At 46.6% G+C, this 17,405-nt stretch overlaps 1 protein-coding gene across 2 annotated transcripts in view; it reads left to right on the top strand.

Moving 5' to 3' along the window:
- Nucleotides 1-17,405, top strand: part of Ggta1 (glycoprotein alpha-galactosyltransferase 1 (inactive)) — a 56,129-nt gene that overhangs the window by 13,083 nt on the left and 25,641 nt on the right. Inside the window, exon 2 of one of the 2 annotated variants that reach the window (XM_048340935.1) lies at nucleotides 14,625-14,739. The gene's annotated coding sequence lies outside the window, so the exon portion shown is untranslated. Of the gene's footprint in view, nucleotides 1-14,624; nucleotides 14,740-17,405 lie in introns of those variants that run through there. The other variant, XM_048340927.1, reaches the window with a different exon arrangement.

Here is a 17,405-nt window from a genome sequence, read left to right as displayed (position 1 = left end):
GCTAGCACTCTACCACATGAGCCACAGAGCACTTCCGGCTTTTTCTGTCTATGTGGTACTGAGGAATGGAACACAGGGCTTCATGCATGCTAAGCAAGCACTCTACCACTAGGTCACATTCCCAGCACCATGTTGGGCCCTTTTAAGGACCCTGCCTTACTAACCAGAAAGCCAGAGGTAGGGATTCTTACCACTCATTTTACAAATGGGGAATCTGAATTCCCAGGACATTAAGAAATGTCCAGGGGGCCATGTAGGGAGAAATCTGGGGGCTGAGATACAGGCAATAAAATGATACCCTTTTACCATAGCACTCTGCAGAAAGATCTCCAAGCCAGCAAGAAGGGGAAAAGCCAGGTCTAGAGAGTGGCAGGAGCTTCCCTGAGCTCCTACAGAGCCAGGCTGGAGCCAGGAGTCCTGAGCCTCCTACCTCCTACAGCACCCAGCATCCATCGCCGTCAGTCACTGTGCAAAACCTGAGCCTGTTCATCTGCCCATTCGGTGCTGCAGGCCACCTCTGAACAGATGGGGTGTGATGACCCAGGAGACCCAGCAGAGGTGAACAATGGCCTTGGGGTTGGAGGACCAGGCTTTAGCTAGAAAATGAAGTAAGAAACTCTTTGTACACTTGGGGGCTGTCCATGCCAGGCATGGAGCGACAAGCTGCACATTCGCTGGCTTCACAGGTCACATTTCCTGTTTGTGTGCTGGGAGGACCCAAATGGAGCTTTGGGTGAAGGGGGAGGGGAGGGTGGAACCTTCCTTACCAGAATCACATTGATGGGCGGTAGAGCCTAGAATATGGCGCCTCAACTTTCCTTTTGTGGTTGGGGAAACTGAAGCCCAGAGAACGTGTGACAGCCTGTCTTAGTTACAGAGCTTACTGGAATCATAAGTGCTATTTCTTTAGCTTTTTTTTTTTTTAAATCGAGATTGTAAAGTCATAGGATGTGGGAAATGGCAGAAAGTTAAACATTCCCAGTTCATCTCTGCATGTTGCACAGAAAAGAAACTGAGGTAGGAAGTAGAGATGGGTGAGGAACAGGTTGGTTTTGCTTACAATCACAGTATTGACTGCTGGCTGTGCCCTGAGAACAACTCATTGCTTCTCATACAATCAACACACAACATGGCCCCTCTCTATTGGGGGCTGACTAAGGAGTTTATGCCTAGTGTAGGTACTGTGGGGTGTATATCAATCAAATAATCAAAATGAATAAGATAACCATTCATGTCCAAAGAATCATGAAGGCCATCTACCCACTCACTTTACAGGTGAGAACACAGGGCTAAGGACTGTGTAATGTACTGCCTAAGACTCATGCCTCTCCCCTTAAAATTTTTTTTTGATGTGTGTGTGTGTGTGTGTGTGTGTGTTTTCTCTCTCTCTTTTTCATCATCTTTTTTTTTTCTTTTGCCAGTCCTGGGCCTTGGACTCAGGGCCTGAGCACTGTCCCTGGCTTCGTTTTGCTCTACCACTTGAACCACAGCGCCACTCCTGGCCATTTTCTGTATATGTGGTGCTGGGGAATTGAACCCAGGGCTTCATGTATTTGAGGCAAGCACTCTTGCCACTGGGCCATATCCCTTGCCGCCCCCCCCCCCGTCTCTCTCTCTCTGTCTCTGCCTCTGTCTCTCTCTCTCTTTCCTTCTGTCTTTGGAAAGAGGCAGGAGATAATTGAGTAACAGCACAACCCTTCTCCCTCATATCAAGCCAACTCCAGAAAACCCTCAAACTGGCTATTTCTTAACTGTGACCTTAAATAAGGTCTTACAATATAATTTTCTTGAACCTTGATAAATTCTTTATCTGGGAATCAGAACCCATGTCCTGCCCTCCTAATTTCAACATGGCCTCTATGAAGGTGGCTGTGTGCTTAATAGTGGAGGTAGAGTAGGGAATCACAGGGCTCCCCTCCTCGAGCTAGATTTGGGGGAGATCTTATCCCCACTCTTGGTTTTAGTGTCATCCTGTAATCTGATACGCAGCATGGACTACAATTTGGGCAACCTCCCCTCTCCCTAATCACCCCATGCAGATGTGTATTTCAAAAGAATAGGGCATTTTACTTCTGTGACCACACTTACCCATTCCTTCTCCCAGACAGCCTACGAACGGCCTTCTTCCCACTGGTTAGACGGGGACATCAGAGCCCTGAAGGACAGAGCCTACGAACACTGTGTAGTGGAGCGAGAGACTTAGGGGGTTTGTTTCAGCTCTCCCAAACCTTCCTGGAGGTGAATTCTGCTGTCTGTCCTTGAGCCAGCCCAGTAGAGAGCAGGCAGCCCAGGAGCCAGGCAAGGTGAACCCCTGTGTCTGTGAACCGAGGGCACGCTGGCAGACAGACCCACTGGCTGTCCTTCAAGTCAATATGCTTTAAATGTTTATTCAACATTTACCTTGAGTGGAAGGTGTTGGAGGAAACTTTGCAATGAATACAAATGGCGAGGCTCTTCTGGCTTCTGAATTCCAGGCAGAAGCAAGAAGGGACAGAAATTCACTGACAAAGTCACTTTTTCAGCTGCAGTGAGTTAATGTCCTGGAAAAAAAAGAAAAGAAAAGAAAACAAACATCACCCTGACCATTCCCCACTCGTCTGTAACTTCTCTTTTTCTCTTTGGTTTGTGGTTGAACTTTTCCAGGCCAGACAGCTTCTGGGATGGCTCATGAGAAGATTTCTTGGGTTCTGTTTTTATTCAAGATTTATTTAAATATAGACGAGAATGACAAGACTTTGGAAAAGAAGATCACTCTGCCTGTCACTTGTTTTGACTAAGCAGCTTGGAGCATACTTTAGTTAGCATCCTTGAACTTGGCTTTTTTCTCTTAAGAACAGAAATATTAGTTGCATTTATGTAGGATCAACAATGGGTTTGGAGTATGTCGGGGGAATGAGCAGATTTATTTAATTAAAGACAATTCTGTCTGGTTATGAAAGTAAGAAATTCTTATTGAAAAATGTTTGCAAATTTAGAGGAGACAGGATGAACTGATCCTTTTTCTATCATCTCCTTGCATGTTATTCACCACTAATAGTAGTATGTGAATCCAGTTTGGGCCAAGATTTTTTAAAGTATAACAAAAATTACATAACACAATTAAAAAGTTATGTTGATACTAGGGCCTAAACTCAGGGCCTCGTCCTCTCTCACTTAGCAATCTTACTCAAGGATGATGTTCTACCACTTCAGCTGCTCTCCCACTTCTGCATTTAAAAAATAATTTTTAATTGTTATTACAAGGGTGATGTAAGAGGGGTTACAGTTACATAAGTCAGGTCATAAGTACATTTCTTTTGGGGCAGTGTCACCCCTTCCCTTGCTGTCTCCCAGTTTCTCCCTTTCATCCCCACCCACAAGTTGTATAATTCATTTTCCATATAGTGTCTAGTGAGTACCACCTCTGAATTTATTCACATTTGTCCCCCCATTTCGGTGTCCTGCTCTTTTCCTCCCAAAGACCGATAAACGAACAAACAAGACAAAAAGAGAATGAACAATCAAGACAGAAACAGCAACAAAGCTTTATTTTTTGTGTATTTTATTATTATTATTATTATTGTTTTTATTATTATCATTTTTTGCCAGTCCTGGGCCTTGGACTCAGGGCCTGAGCACCGTCCCTGGCTTCCTTTTGCTCAAGGCTAGCACTCTGCCACTTGAGCCACAGCGTCACTCCTGGTCATTTTCTGTATATGTGGTGCTGGGGAATTGAACCCAGGGCCTCATGTATAAGAGGCAAGCACTCTTTGCCACTAGGCCATATCCCCAGCCCCTGCAACAAAGCTTTAAAACAAACTCTTGTTTTCATTTCATTTCCTGGAGTTTATTTCAGTAAGTATTATTTTATAGAATCAGATGTGGCACATAGGCACTGCACCTTTGTGTTGCTCTCCTAAGAACATCCTCCTTTGGTCTCACTGGGTATGAATGTCTATTATCCTGTATAATTTCCATGTCCCTCCTTTCTGGCATTTTTTTGCTAGTTAATTGAAGATAAATGTCTCAGATTTGTGTGCCCAGGCTAGCTTTGAACCAGGATCCTCAGATCTCAGCCTCCTGAATTGCTAGGATTATAGACAGCTGCATAACTCAAAATTTACCATCTTACGTTTACAGTTCAGTGGTATTAAGTATACTCATCATATCACCAATATCCATCTCCAGAATGTTCCTGTCATCCCAAAGAGAAACTCTGTCAATACAGCAATAACTTCCTGTTCTTCCCCCTTCTTTTCCCTCCCCGCAGGTCACCTTTCTGTTTTGTGACTGTATGAGGTTGTCCACTCTGGGCACCTCATATAAGTGGAATCACACAAAAGGGGCCCTTTTATGTCTGGTGTATTTCTCTTAATGTAATGACTTCCAGGTTTTGTTTTGTTTTTGCCAGTCCTGGGGTTTGGACTCAGGGCCTGAGCACTGTCCCTGGCTTCTCTTTGCTCAAGGCTAGCACTCTGCCACTTGGACCACAGCGCCACTTCTGGCCATTTTCTGTATATGTGGTGCTGGGGAATCGAACCCAGGGCTTCATGTATGGAAGGTGAGTACTATTGCCACTAGGCCTTATTCCCAGCCCCGACTTCCAGATTTATTCATATTGTAGCATGCATCAGAATTTCCCAAGAATATTTCCCTGCATGTGTATGCCACATTGTGTTTATGCATTTATCTATCCCAAGGATATTTTTGAGTTGGTTTCACCTTTCTGTTGCTATGAGCATGGGTGTACAAATATCTCCTTGAATCTTTGCCTTCATTTCTTTTGGGTATATAAGGAAAACGTTGCATTGCTGAAACACATGGCAATCCTATGTTTATTTTATTTTTTAGTTACTGAAGATTGAACTCAGGGCCTCCAGCTTTATGCTTAAGTTTTGAGGAATTATCATACTTTTTTTTTGGGGGGGGGGCAGTAGGCCTTGGACTCAGGGCCTGAGCACTGTCCCTGGCTTCCTTTTGCTTAAGGCTAGCACTCTGCCAGTTGAGCCACAGCGCCACTTCTGGCCGTTTTCTGTATATGTGGTGCTGGGGAATCGAACCCAGGGCCTCATGTATACGAGGCAAGCTCTCTTGCCACTAGGCAATATCCCCAGCCCCGAATTATCGTACTTGACCAGTATTTTCGATGTATCAGTTCCATATACAATTTAACATTTTCCTTAATAACATTTTTGCCTAATATCTTGCTTAATAATATTCTTGCTTATTTTTTCACTAGACTATTCTTAAAACATATTGTGAATTACTGGGTGCAAGTGGCTCAAGCCTAAAATTCTTGCTACTTAAGAGGCTGAGAACTGAGGATCACTATTCAAAGCCAGACAGAGCAGAAAAGTCTGTAAGACTTCATCTCCAATTGGCTAGCAAAATATCAAAATGAAGGCATGGCTTGAGCAGTAGAACACAAGAAGACTGAGAAAACTGAGTGGAAGTCTGAGGCCCTGAGTTCAAGCCCTAGTACTGGCATAACACACACACACACACACACACACACGCACACACACACAGACATACAAACACACAAACACACAGTACTGTGTATCAAAAAGTACACAATATTCTACTATATTGCTAAACTATATTTTTTAATCTATGTGTTGATTTTGGGGCCAGAGCAAAATATATTAACTTATGGCAATAAAACAAACAGCTTCTGATAATAGCCTCATACTCTGTACATACTTGTTCAAGAAAACCTAACAAATTGAAGTCATTGACTTCAAGGAGTTCTTTCAATTTCTCCTTGACGATTCTTGGGGCTCATCCAATTCAGTGTTTTAAAACTATTTTTTAAGCCAAGAAACCCTTATTGCCAACACGGAAACATGATGCATGGTAGCAGACAAGGTAAACAGGACAATGGTGTAAAGGATGGATGGTATTAGAGTCCTAATCCCTGAGTCTCCTACTTCCTCTCTCCAAGGTCTCTGAGGGATGTCAGGAAGATTTGGGGGAGTCTTGGAAACACAGTTCAAAAAACACCAGGGTTTTGTTTTAAAGAAAGGGTGCATAACTTCAGAGAGACTTGTCTGAGGACAAGTTCATTCATTCATTTATGATTTTGAACCCATAGACCCCACTACTTGCACATTAGATTTGCTTAGACAGTATGTTCAATGCAAACTAGCAGTGTAGTAGTGGTGCATACCCATAGTCCTAGCACTTGGGAGGCTAGGCTGAGGCAGGATGATCAGGTGTTTGAGGTTACTGTTGGCATACTCCTGGGGAAGGAGCCCTAAAAACTGCTCTGGCCTTGGCCTTGGGAGTTGGAGGAGGCATGATAGGTGGTCTCAGTCAATACACTTACGGACCTTGTATATGTAGAACCCCACTGGCATGCTGTGTGTACCCTCAATAGAGTTTCATGTGCTGTAGCTATTGCTATTACAATGATTATTGTGATGATCATTTAAAATTCAGATCCTTGCTCAGAAGGAGTTACAATTGGTTAACTTTCTTTTTTGCTTTTTGGTGGTACCAAGGTTTGAACTCAATGTTTGCTAGGCAGGTGCTCTACTGCTAAGCTGTATCTCCGGTCCCCAGTCTGGAATTGCTTTTAGTTGTCAGAAGGATCAGCGATAACATCTGTGAGGTTCCTAGGACTGGATAATGGAATCTGCTTTGTAGGAATGGGTAGGCTCCACCCCTGATTCCGAGGCTTGAACTCATGGCCTGGGAGCTGTCCCCGAACACTTTTGCTCAAGGCTAGCACTCTACCACTTGTGCTGCAGCTCCACTTCCAGCTTTTTGGTTGTTAATTGGAGATAAGTATCTCATGGACTTTCTTGCCCGGGCTGGCTTTGAACCATTGATCCTCAGATCTCAGCCTATTCAGTAGCTAGGCTTATAGGAGTCAGCCGTCAGCGCACAGCTTCTCTTTTCTTTCTTTTAAGTTATTTGTCATGGGTATTTTGCACCAGTGACACAAATGACTAATCTTTTTTTGTGTGTGTGGACCCAAGGGGACGAAGCGGAAGCAGGAGAAGGAGGGGAAAATTAACTGGTCTTCCAACTTTTGTCCGCCTCATTCTAAAATTTACACAGTAGACCATTTGTCATCCATGCTGTCCCACAAATAGTTTTTTGTTTACGATTTATGACAGGTTTATGTTACTTCTATTTAAATTTCTATATTTCCCATGTGGTTTTTATGTTTAATATTAGGGGAGTAGAGCCAGTTAACATTTAGGGAGTTATCTGTTTTCATCTTGAGGTGGCCAATATGAGGATGTGGAATTTTTATACAAGTTATAAATGTTTGGCAAATGACTAATCTTACTTTCTAGGGAAGGGAAGCCAGAGAAAACACATTGAACTGTTCGAACTCCTTTCCATTTTAGTCCAATGTTATCTTCCCTTGTTTACTTTACATTAGAAAAATGTCCTTACCTCAATTTTTCTTAGTGACAGAGTTTTCACCAAACAGGAGAATAGTTTCATTGGGAAGAAGGTAATTAATATGTAAACCCCCTCCTGCTCTCTTGAGGTGGGCAATGTAGCAATCAGGGTGAGTCATGTTAGGCTTCAGTAACAAACAACCCTGAGATCTTTGAGCCTAAGACAAAGGATTAGTTTATCATTCCAGTTAATACCAGCACTTTGGGTCATGTGGGGGCTGTGCTCCTTGTTCAAGGAGCCAGAATGATAGAGCAGTCACCCTTTGCAGTATACTCCATGGTGCAAAGATTGAGAGCTATAGGCAGTCTTAGACAACTTTGTGCTTAGAACCACTTCCATCTTCTCAATCAGACTAGACATGTGGCCATCCCCAAGCAACCACAAGGGGTCGGGAAATCCCATCACGTGCGAGAGCTGGAACTATCTGGTTGAACAATACTAAAACTTGTGTTCCCTTTTGTGCCTAGCTTGCTGACGTCAACTCCAGACAGCCAAGGTACCTGCTGGGGTCCCAAAGACAAAGCAGCAGCTTGTGAGCTTTCCATTGTGAATGCTGGGAAAACCACACCCAGAGAAGTAAAACCCCAAACCGCTTTTCAGCCCTGAGCGCCAAGCATAGGAACAGAAAGACACCATAGGGCTGTCTGCTGGCATCTCCAGAGGAACAAAAGGCCAAAGCTCAGTGAAGGAGGGAACTAGGAAGGGGACACATAGTCCCTGCTCAGAACTTGAGGAGTCATTCATGGGAGAGGGCAGAGCATTGGGATAGAGTTGGGGTCTCATGAGTGGAGCATCTCTGAGATGGCCTTGCTTTGTTTCTGAGCGGTTTTGTATCCTCCAGGGAGATGATGTTCTTTCTGAACACAACCTTGCCTCCACCCTCTGTCCCTGTGTCACTGAAGGCGATGCTCACCTTTTCATGGTGGCTTTCTGTGCCTTCAACAGTAAGCCCCAAACCATTCAGGAATGGCAATGTGGTTCATTCTGGCCCAGGTTGCCAGGGCTTTCACAGGCATAATGGAGAAGGCTCGGGAAAGAGTTTTAACTTGGACTCTACGTGGCTTACCACCCTCTTACTCGCAGATCTTCAACTTGTGAGATATTTTGACTGCACCTGGCATCTTCTTCTGGCCTTTGTGTTGCTCTGATCCTGGCTCTCTTGCCTCTTTGTTGTGCCCAGTGAGGATTCCCCACCTACTCCCTCTTCCTTCCAATCCTCCTCACACCTGCTCATTCTGTCCCACCTCAGCTTCCCCTTTGCCTACACCCTGTAATTCCCAAATCAGGCTCTGGCTGGCCACATTCACTGCCCATTCTCCAATGACTCCCTCAGACTGGACACATACAGAACAGAACTCCCCAACTCCCCAACCCCTGACCTTCACTTTCTTTTCTCAGTCAGTGGGCAACACCATCTGTTGCCTACTGCAACTAGAAATCAGGGGACCAGCTTAGAGGGGTGCTTTGCAGATTGAAGTAGATGCCCACATCTTCTGGGGACCTGGTTCACATGTAGGTTCTGGGGCCCAGCTGACACACTTTTGTTTGGGGGTGCTTAGGTGGTGCCCAAGGATCTATGTCATTTCAGATGCTGGTTATTTTCTCCTCAGCCCACTGTTCACCCAGTACCAACACTGTTGCCACCCTTTCTCAAAAGAGTCTGTGTGCTTTGAATGCTCCAAGTCCAGGCCCTGAGCTGGACATGTTTCTACAAATTCTGAACAAGTCCTGGGTGCCTTCACATGAGTACAAACTACAGAAGTATCTGTCCACAGACTTATTGCCATTCTGGTAAAGGAAGAAATGTATAAGACACATCAATAAGCTACCAAAAGTTAAAATGTAAAGTTAAAATGTAAATTGGTGACTGTCTCACCAAGAAGGGGACCTTCATGCAAAGCTTGTGAGGAAATTTATTTCACACCATCCAAGGGTCACAGGGTACCACTTCTTTCTTCCTTCTCTCAGACTACTGCTCTCGTTTATCTTCCAGCTCCTTCCATTGATTTCATTCAGTTTTTCACCTGAACCTCAGCCTGTGCCTCCTGGGTAGCTAGCCTTCATGGGGAGATTGTTTTTTTCCTCTCTTCCACTCATTCTTTCACTCTACAGGATGGATGACATTCTATGATCCCCTTCACTTTTGAAGAGAATCAGGATCAGATTCTGAGGGGCTCTTCCCTTCATCATCTGCCTCCTGTGTCCCACTATGCCCTTCCACTTATGGCTGTAGGCCACAACCCCTTCACTTCCTGTTCTCATCTGTCCCCTGAGATCATCAACGCACCCATCCTGTCCCCTTCCCCTTTGTGCAGAAGAGCATCAACCTCTGCCCTTGCTTGGTGCCTAGATTGACCCCACCTGGACCTGTGTGGGAGGCTTCAGCACTGCCTTCTCCCTCTGAGTCTGGTTTTGTATTTGCATTGATTTCCATGGGCACTGGATACCGTAGGAGTCGTTTTCTTTTCCTCTAGTCTCCTTTAGCTAACATCCTCGTTCCAGCCCTTCCCAGACAAACATCTTGAGAGAGGTCCTTCAGCTACTTGATGTCACTTCCTCATCTGATGCTTGTTCCTGGACCTAGGGTTTGGTGCCAGCTGCCCCTAGGAGCCCTTGCCCAGGCTGCTGGGGCCAAGCCTGTCCTGGGGAGGAGCTTCATTTCTCCCTCCTTAGCTGTCTACTCCTTCATCCTTCTTCAGAAAAATCATGGTCAAACAGATGTACTATAAGGATTCATCTACTTTCCTCCTTCTCAGGAACACCTCCTTCTTGCCCTGGGCTTTGAACTCTTGTCATTGTACTTAGGGCTCAGCCTCACAGTTGGTACCCACAGAGGTTGCAGGCTTTCAGACAATGGCTGCTTGGGTAACTGTCACTAGTGACGGTTCCCCCAAAGCATCTGTTCAGGTGCTAAGCCCTGGTGCCTATAAAGGCAGCTATTTGGGATGTCCTCAAGGTCATACTGACTTGTGGTGACTCACCTCTTCAGGAGGGGAGGGAAATTGGAACTCAGACATAGAAGACATGGCCAAGAGTGACAGGTGACAACAGAGGGAGTTTTGACTTTGGATGCCACAAAAAAACCCCCAAAGATTTCCAGCCACCACCAGAAGGCATGAAAAGAAGCATAAAAGAGATGTTTCCTCTGCCAATAACATAAAGGAACCAATCCTTTCCAGTACTGTGATAAATGTGTCAAGTTACCTAGAATAATTTAGGGAATGGATGCATTATGGGTACCTTTGTCTGCCTGACCACCATTCCTCATCTCTATTCTATATATTAGGCCCTGTGTGAACACCACTAACCAGGGACTTTGTGGTAGATCAGGTGCCCACTACTTCCCTTGAAGATCTTGGGGTAGAGGTGGAGGACAAGATGGAAACCTGCAAGCTCCAGGTACAGAGAGATGAGCAACCTCTCAGGGCATGTGGAAATTCAGGGGAGAACTCAGCCAGAAAGTAGGTCTCTGAGTTTTGAAGGCTGCTCGTTTATCAGCCAGGTTTGCACAGTAAGTAAGACCAGGCCCTTTACAACCACCGAATCTGTGCATCCCTGCCAAGCCCCCACCACTCAGAAAACAACAAATCAAAGAGCCACTAGGGACCTAGGTCACCCTGGGAATACTTTGCTTCAACTCTGATGGTGTCTTGGTGCTGAGATGGGAGTTGGGACTCCCACAGGGAAAAGAACCTACCTAAGGCCACATGGCATGTAGAATGGTGTCACCGGCCTTGTCAGTACTTGGTGAGACTCTTTTTCTCTTCTAGTTATATTCTTACTATTGATTTGAACTTTTTCTAAAATTCTCTCCCCCCCCCCCCCCCAACGAGCTACCTTCACAGGCTCTGTAGTGTCTTCCTAGCTATCCTAGGTAGGTGGGAGAACCCAGCAGGACTGCTTGTCCTCAGCCGCCCTCTCGGTGTTCACATCTTGCCCTGCCCCTTGCTGCATTCTAGAGTGGGAGAAAAGTTCCCCATAAACCACACCAGTCTCTGTCTCAAGAAGCTGTGTTTCCTCCCCTCTTAGCTTTGCTATTGAGGCACCTCGAGGAGTTCTTTGTTGTACCTGCAGTCAGAACTGCCTAAGAGGCAGAGCTGGAACTCATATATAGCCAAGCAGCCATGTTCCAGCATCTGTGCTCACTACCAGCCTGCTTAGCAGCCCTCAGCCCACCTGAGAGGCAGATGGGGGGTTGTTAGTATCCCATTACCCAGGGGAGGAAACCAAGCATATTGCGTTATCACTGGCAAGCAGTGGCAGGCATGTCTCTTTTGACGTCCCTACACCTATTCAGGATTAAACAAGTGATGATAATTTGCAAGCTTTGTGTCAGAAGCATTCTTTGCCAAGGACACTTAATCCTCTTTTTTTTTTTTCCAAAGAAGTGAGCAGGGTGGCACTCTTGACCTTCTTGTTTCTCACGGGAGTGACCTGGGATGCGAAGCCAGCATTTGCCACACTAGTGCTACAGTGGACCCCACCCAGATGCAGGGGGACCTTGGACCTCTGTCTATTCAGGATGTGGAAGGTGGGATGCACAGAATGCAGGCTGCCACTAGATAGATCCACAGGTGCCACGGGCTGGCATGATGAGCTTCCTCATTCCAGCCCTGGCAGAGTCCTCACTTTGATCTGCAGCTGAGTTCTGTAGCCCAGGGCTATTTGTTATGGCTCCCTGCCTCTCTATGAAGGAATGACCACAACACCTGCTCCTTTGAGAGCTTCAGAATGAAGTGTGTCTGGGATGGAGGAATCCTCTAGATTCTAGTATTTCTAGAAATTATAGCTTTTGGCCAGGAGCTGGTGGTTCACTCCTGTGATCCTAGCTACTCAGGAGGCTGAGATCTGAGGACTGTGGTTCAAAGCCAGACCTAGCAGGAAAGTCTCTGAGACTCTGATCTCCAGGTAAGCACCAAAAAGCCAGAAGTGGGGCTGTGGCTCAAGTGGTAGAGCACTACTAGCCTTGGGGAAAGGAAAAAAAAAAGCTCAGAGACAGAGTCCAAGCCCTGAGTTCAAGCCCCAGGATTGGTGAGCATGCGTGTGATATGCGTGTGCGCGAGCGCAGATGCACACACACACACATTGCACTTTCTGCCTTGCAGGTTTGCAAGCGCTCTGTCAGATAGCTTAACCATTCTGGAGCCTTATTATTCTGCTCATGTGGAATGTGACCCTTGGAGGGCCCCAGGTAGGTAAGAAAGGCAGCACAGGACCTGCCAGGGAAATGTCCCAACATGTGGCCTGTATAAAGCTCCCATCTGTGAAAGGAGTAAAGGGCCAGCCCTGCCATTTTCTGGGTGACCCTGATGGTCCCCTAAGATAAAGAAAGAGGGGCTGGGGCTGGGAATATGGCCTAGTGGAAAGAGTGCTTGCCTCTTATACATGAAGACCTGGGTTCGATTCCTCAGCACCACATATATAGAGAATGGCCAGAAGTGGCACTGTGGCTCAAGTGGTGGAGTGCTAGCCTTGAGCAAAAAGATGCCAGGGATAGTGCTCAGGCCCCGAGTCCAAGCCCCAGGACTGGCAGAAAGAAAGAAAGAAAGAAAGAAAGAAAGAAAGAAAGAAAGAAAGAAAGAAAGAAAGAAAGAAAGAAAGAGGCTGCTTTGTAAAGTATAAAGTGTGTGTGTGTGTGTGATCAATAGAAGAGATCGTGTTGCACATTAAGAGGCTCTCGTAAGATCTGGGTGTGTGGCTCAGTGCTAAAGAAATTGCTCAGTGTGCAGGACACCCTGGGGTCCATCTCCAGACTCCTCCAATAAAGAGTCCCTGCTTATCAGTCAAGCCGCCCTTCAGATTCCATTCTCTCTCCCTTTCACACTGACCATAGGTCCACATTCCTAGTCTCTGAACACAGCAGATCAAGGGGTTCAGTACATAAGATTGGGATGGGCAACCCAAAAGAAGAAAAAGCTGAGACCATCTGTCATCAGTGGGCTTTTGAAGAAGAGGTAGGAGAGACAGCCCCCCCCCCCCCCCAAAACACAGCTTCTGGCTGGAAAGGTTCTGTATTTTTCCCCCTCATCCTTAATACCTGTATTGGTGATGCATTTTTACACAGTGGACGGGTCCATGTAACCCAAGGGGCAGAGTCCCTTCTATCAACCCCCAGGGAAAACACCTCCTGGATGCCCAACACCACAAATTAATGTTGCTTACTTCTGAACTCTAAGAGAACGTGAAGTTATCCAGTATATTGGGTCCAGTCACTATCACAATGTGTATGTTTTTGAGGATTGGGGGTAGAATTTAGGCAAGCTCTTGGGAAGGACTTCCAGACTCTAAAGATTGTTGTAATCAACTGGCACATGACTTTAGAAAAGGAAACTGCGAAACTTCCTTCTGAGAATGGGGAAGAAACTGGAATCGTGGCGGAGCAGCCCAAGGGCCAGTTACTGATTCCTTCCTGTCCGGCTTTGTCCTCTTGGTCTGGGATTCCTGTACTTATGGCGGTGTCCCCATGGGAAGGCTGAAGCAAGGAGCTTAGCATATTGCGTGCTCCCCTCTTGAGCCAGTCCTCTTGTGCTGTTAGGTGTAGTAGGGCTTCTGAGAATGACTTCATTTGCTGTTTGGAAAAGCTTGGCTTTTTATTTCTAGCTTGAAAATCCCCGGCTCCCAGGTCTCGTCCAGTGGGACAGTTCTATTTTGGGATCAGAGGGCGGGTATGGGAAGGGCTGAGCATTGTTCATGCCAGGAGCAGAGTGGGCCACTGTGACCTTTTAAAGTTTTTACAGGATAGTTTGCTACGGGATCTCATAGCACTCTAAAAATACAGCGTGCCAACAAAACTGAGCAGGTCCAAACCCCCAAGGGTGAAGAGGAGGGGCTTAGATCTAAGGGACCTTTAGGGACTTTTGAGAAGTACTCTCAAGAGTTCCTAACCCATCTTACCTCTGGTGTGGGGTGTTAATCAGCATTGGCTGTTCCTGAGAGCTGTCACTTGAGGTTGTTTGGGTCCCAAATGGCTCCCAGTTTTCCCCAGGAGCAGGTGACCTGGGTGTTGGCCCACCCTCCAGTTTGGTCCTGTTAGTTTCATTTGGTGCAAGAGGCCAGCCATGAACTGGCCCAGAGAGGACCAATTCTGCCTTGGCATATAGCTTTGAGTCAACAGACCTGATAAACAACCCATTTCCCGGGGTTGCAGGAACAGAGCTAGTGGCAGCTCTGTCTATCCACCCACCCCACCCCCCTCTTCCTGAAACAGCTGTTTATTCTTTTGACAGGCGCTGGAATTCAGCACCTTCCCTTCCTCTCAGCTCTGCCTCCTCCTGTGAACAGAGCTCAATAGAACTCTGTTGTTCTGTGTTTCGCTCTGGAGGAAAAGAAGCAAACAATGAGGTATGTGAAACTGTGACATGATTTGCTTGTGCCTGGCCAGGGTCGCTGGCAACAGCACGAGGCTGTCCAGTGCATCCATGCTGGGGGGGGGGGGGTGGCGGGGGAGGACCCCTGCTCTTCTCTAACCCATTTCCAGATCCCGTCAATAGTTTTAGAAGGGGCCAAAGTCCTCCACTCCCTCCACAGTGGATCTGGAAATGGAAGCTGTCAGGATAATGGCTCAGGGACTTTTGCTGTAAGTCCTCCTTTATTTTGCTTCCCTCTAAGGCTCTCAAAGGGCTGCAGACTGGTCCTAGCTCTGGCTGGGAGTTTTCTCTGCAGGGATCAATGAAAAGGCAGGGGAAAGGGGCAGCATGGGGGCTCAAGGGTGGGCATTGTGGGGAGCGTGCAGAGCCTTCTCAACACAGCACAATATATCAGCCATGTTTCTTCCTTTGTGTCTTTTTTTTGGGGTGGGGGGGAAATCCTTGCACAGTGACTTCTGAGTGAGACAACAAGGAAAAGCTACGGCTGGATCTACACTTTAGATTTCCTGAAGGGGATTCAAGAACAGGCACTACAAGATGTAACTCAGAGAACAGGTTGTTCCATGTGTGATGGCTGGAGCAACAATTCGCTGTGTATCTAGTCTGAAACCTGGCTCACATTTTCCTGCGTCTGTGTTTACTCTGACCCTCATAATGAGAAACATAACTAGAAACAGACTTGCCTGCCTGTTTCTTCCAATGGGGAGCATTTCTCTGACCCATACTTTGGAAGAGGTTTTAGGATAACAAGACACTGTCCCTCCCTACCTCCCGTACTGTCCAATGACTGGGCTTGGAGGCCCAGGGTCTGCCAGGGCTGGGCGCACTCAGCCGGCTCAGGCCAGCTACTCTCTTTCACTAAAGCTCAGTATTGGCCAGAAAGTGAAGCTAAGGCTACCACACTGACCACTATGAGGGGTAAACAAAATGAGTAAGGATGCCCCATACCAGCACACAGGAAATGCTTGCAGTTGGCAGAAGAGCTGAGCCAACCAGACTCCCACATGGTCCAAGGAAACCTGGCCTGTGGTGGCTCTGGCTAGCGTGTGGCTAGCTTTGGGTAATCACGAACGGCAAAAAGAGACGATGCATTAGGGAGGTGTGAGTGACGAATCTATGGATAAGCATTGGAGTCATTAAAAGGGGGCAGTGGCTCTGAGTTCCAGTCCCACTGTTTCATGCTGGTTTACCTTGGGCAAGTTACTTAGCCTTTCTGAGCCTCTGTTTCCCTCACTGTAAAATGGGTTTGCTAATGGAGGGACTTCCCAGGATTTCGGAGGTGGAACTGGGACTGTTGGGAAAGGATTTCAGTTAGGTTGGTAGTCAGGAAGGACCCAGGATTGACAGCTTCAAGTTGATGCAGCGGTGGGCCTTTTAAAGGAGAAGGATGCAAGGTTGCAACTTCACTATTAGGTATGGAGTTGAGTATTTAGATTATGAGAAGATATCACAGCCAATATGAAAGCAGACCATTCTCCAGGTATGACACAACCCAGAGAAGCTTAATAATAAACCGATTGATAAGCAACACAAAAATGTGTCAAGTTGTGCAGAGCTGCCCCATGTACCTGCTATATTTTAGCTTCATATTCTATAATTTTCTCTTTGTAGCCATGGTCTAGTATACTTTTCAACAGAGGAAAAAAACATCCAGAGTAATTCTATTTTGCCTCCAACATAGTTAATCACAGTTGTTACTAGTGCTGGCATATCTGCAAAGCTTTGGCTTTTGCTCAGGTAGCTCCAGCCAGATGCCCCAGTGAATTCAGTTCTCTGCTCCTTACTAGGCATAGAATATGGTGTGTAGGGACGCTGGGCCTATGTCCTAGATGAAGGGGGCACTGGTGGCTGTTAGCCTGGACCGTCATGGCACCTGAGCAGGGAGCAGGAATCAAGGAGCAGAGCTATGTTCTGCTCCTTGCCCTTAGGGCCAAGGGGGAAGGTTCTGGGTGATGGACAGGGTCTTGGGGGTAGGTTGTTTCTGGCACCCAGGTAGGCAAAGAAAGTTGAGTCATCTCCTATTTCTGCCTACAGTCCCAGGAAAGTCACCAGAGATCAACTAGGACTTTTCTAAGCAGGTAGCACCCTTCACTGTAGGAAGCATTGGGGGTTTCCCACACCCCTTAGTCAGAATCAGGCCCAGTCTTGCAAAGGGATCCATGTAGTAAGGGACAGGGACCCTGATACAGGAGGCTTAGTAAACCTGTATCATTTGATGACCATATCAAGAAGGCCCGAGGGCCACTGCAGCAAGATGAGCTCTATGTTGCTAAGTGACTTGGCCCTTTTAGAAAAATGAAGTTTCCAACCCTGTGGTTGATTTCTCACCTAGATCCTGGGTCCATTAGGAAAGCCTGCAGGGGACATTTAAGGGCAAAAGACTTGTTTCACAGACAAGGAAACTGAGGCCAGAGAACTTGGTGCCTCCAGTGTTGAAAGCTTGATGATGTGCTGGCCTGGGCTGACTGTAGGTCTCCTGTGAGGCTGGGCCTCGATCCCCTCTTCTGCCTGACAGAGGTGGATCAGAGTTGTTTTTATCTCAACCAACAGGTGGAGACGCGGGCTCCCCTCAGCTGCTCTTTGAGGTGCTTTCACACAGGAAGGAGAGTCTTCTCCTAGCTAAGCTCACAGTTCTGCTTT

The sequence above is a fragment of the Perognathus longimembris genome, chromosome 1, assembly GCF_023159225.1.
Source record: "Perognathus longimembris pacificus isolate PPM17 chromosome 1, ASM2315922v1, whole genome shotgun sequence".
Taxonomy (NCBI): Eukaryota; Metazoa; Chordata; class Mammalia; order Rodentia; family Heteromyidae; genus Perognathus; species Perognathus longimembris.
The sequence above is the reverse complement of the archived record's forward strand: the minus strand, read 5'-3'. Positions and strand labels throughout refer to the sequence as shown.